The 2,999-nt window shown below is 32.8% G+C and overlaps 1 non-coding gene across 1 annotated transcript; it reads right to left on the minus strand.

The window, feature by feature from the left end:
* Positions 1–2,002: 2,002 nt before the first annotated feature.
* On the minus strand, positions 2,003–2,074 carry TRNAT-GGU. The gene has a single exon. It is a non-coding gene; the product is annotated as a tRNA-Thr (tRNA).
* Positions 2,075–2,999: the final 925 nt, after the last annotated feature.

A 2,999-nucleotide genomic window follows, 5' to 3' on the forward strand; every position in this document is an offset into this window, starting at 1 on the left:
ATGAATAGCACATAGTAGCGCAGCACCCAATACACCAGCAACTCCCATCATATGAAATGGATTTAATGTCCAATTATGAAACCCTTGGAAAAACAGGATGAATCGAAATATAGCTGCTACACCAAAACTAGGTGCAAAAAACCAACCAGACTGACCCAGTGGATAAATCAGGAATACAGAAACAAAAACAGCAATTGGACCAGAAAATGCGATTGCATTATAAGGACGTAATTGAACAGATCGAGCAAGTTCAAATTGACGTAACATGAAACCTATTAATCCGAAAGCACCGTGGAGAGCAACAAAAGTCCACAGACCACCTAATTGACACCAACGGGTAAAATCTCCCTGTGCTTCAGGACCCCACAGTAACAACAAAGAATGTGCTAAACTATTAGCAGGAGTAGAGACTGCAGCAGTTAAGAAGTTGCATCCTTCCAAATAAGAACTTGCCAATCCATGAGTATACCATGAAGTTACAAAGGTTGTACCTGTAAACCAACCCCCCAAGGCAAAATAGGCGCAAGGAAAGAGCAATAGACCGGACCAACCCACAAAAACGAAACGGTCCCTCCGTAACCAGTCATCCATAATATCAAATAAATCATTTTCATCTTTGGTAAATTTACCAAGAGCTATAGTCATAGTGATCCTCCTATTCAACTACTTCAACCATTTCCAAACACCTCATAGCATTTTTAGGGATCGAACCCTCGAGGCTTTTATCATTTATTTATATATATATTATCATTTATATAGAATATAAATAGAAATGATTTTCTCGTAAACTGTCCCTTCTGTTCTAATTGGTTTCGAATATCAAAATGATTTTTTGGTCTATTGATACTTAGGCCAAATCCATGAACTCAATGTGGTTATTCTTTTCTATTCTTAAAAATCCCCTAAGCCATGAATCATGAATTGTCTTATGACTCAAAAATCCGATAGATTCATTTTAAAAAGAACTGTTCAAGAAACAAATGATCCACTTTCTCGCTTTTTCTACAAGCGGATCCCCAGACATACTTCTCTCCTTTCATCAAATAATCTTATTCTTGAATCTTGTTCGTGAAAAAAAAATTATATTCTTCTAGTTTCTATGTCTAGGAAACCACTACAGGATCATATATTTTATTACTTTCTATAATCCATTTTTTTTCTTTTGTTGTCTTCTTTGTTCTATTTTTCTCTCTTTCCGATTAAAAAAACTCCAAAGTCTATTTTTTTTTGCGGATCGAGGTAATAAATTCGAAAATTTTATCTATTTACTTTATTTCTTTTTATTCGTCTATCAGATTCTTAAATATTGTATTGAGTTTTATTAATAATAAGAAACTTTAAGTGAAAGTTTTTTTTTCTCACATACATTTCCATTTATTGCCGGAAAAATATCGTATGCATCGATATGAAAAGGAAATATTTGATACGTAAAGACATGATTTGATGGATTTTTTTTCTATTATTTCTATAAAATAGGATATATATTATAGAAATAATAGAAATGTAAATAGATCTTTTCTTGTGTTTGGAAAAAAAGATGTTTAAAATGAAAATGACTTGTTTGTTTGTTGTAACTTGGAATAAGCCCTTCCGCGTGAAGAAAGGGCATAGCAATTTATTCCCTATAGAACCCATAGGAATAAGAAGATTTAATCGGAAATATCGACAGATCCATCAAATTTGAATATCAGAATAGTAGATATAGTTATGATTCAATGGGTTAGGTCCACTTACTTTTTTGATAATCTTTCCTTTTTTTTTTGAAAAGAATAATGTTTCACTTTCTAACTAGAATTACTTTACTATATTCGAATTCATTAGAATAATAAGGATAACCTCTTAAAATTCTAATTAGAATTCATAATTCCATTTTATAATGAAATCCTACGATTCCGTAGTTTTTTTATTACAAATAGAAACTTATTACAAATATCAACAATATCCCTATTCTTCCTTAAACTATGAATATTATTGCTGGTGTTCTCTGAAAAAAAAAGTAAAAAGCCCCTTATCGGATTTGAACCGATGACTTACGCCTTACCATGGCGTTACTCTACCACTGAGTTAAAAGGGCTCCGTTTGATTTCATTACTAAATAAGAAACTAGTCAATATGACTAGTACATCCATTTGTTACTGCATATACTTATTATATAGATGGGATTAGAATATATGTACATAAGTATATATATTTGATTCGCATAACGACTCATCAAGGAACAAAAAATTGGATTTACTTAGTAAATAGAGTCAAGTTAAAAAAAAAATTCAATAACTTGTTGATCCCTATCCTTATTACTTATCTGATTTCCATATTGATTATCGTTTTTTTATTTACCGGCTTAATTTTAACAATGAATGAGAATGAAAGAAATGAAGTTTTAACCCCTCGTCCTTTCCACCAAACTAATCATTCCCGAAAAGTATCTTATCTTTCTTTTCCTTTCTTTCGCATTACTTATCTTTTTTTCTATTTTTTTTTTAATTCACGATTGGAATAAAAAATTTCGAAATCTAAATGATAAATCCAAAAATTCTATGGAATTCTGAAAGATGGAAAAATCCTTTTTTTTGATCGAATCATATCATTTCATTATATTGACAATTTCAAAAAACTGTTCATACTATGAACGTAGTATAATGACGGTCGGGCAAGTATGCCCCCATCGTCTAGTGGTTCAGGACATCTCTCTTTCAAGGAGGCAGCGGGGATTCGACTTCCCCTGGGGGTAGGGTACTACGAAAGGCAGTTAATCATGGATTATCAATAAAGATTGAAATGGATTCTTCCTGTTCCTGGGTCGATGCCCGAGCGGTTAATGGGGACGGACTGTAAATTCGTTGGCAATATGTCTACGCTGGTTCAAATCCAGCTCGGCCCAAGAATTTGCCGATCCACCATGAAATGGCATAACACCCATTTGTTGTTCTCCAGAAATGACTGATCTGCTCTGATACGGAAGAATCAAAATAGGAAACATCTCTAGCGATATTGTTTTT

The sequence above is a fragment of the Abrus precatorius genome, unplaced genomic scaffold (assembly GCF_003935025.1).
Source record: "Abrus precatorius isolate BTA unplaced genomic scaffold, Abrus_2018 Scaffold102, whole genome shotgun sequence".
Classification (NCBI taxonomy): Eukaryota; Viridiplantae; Streptophyta; class Magnoliopsida; order Fabales; family Fabaceae; genus Abrus; species Abrus precatorius.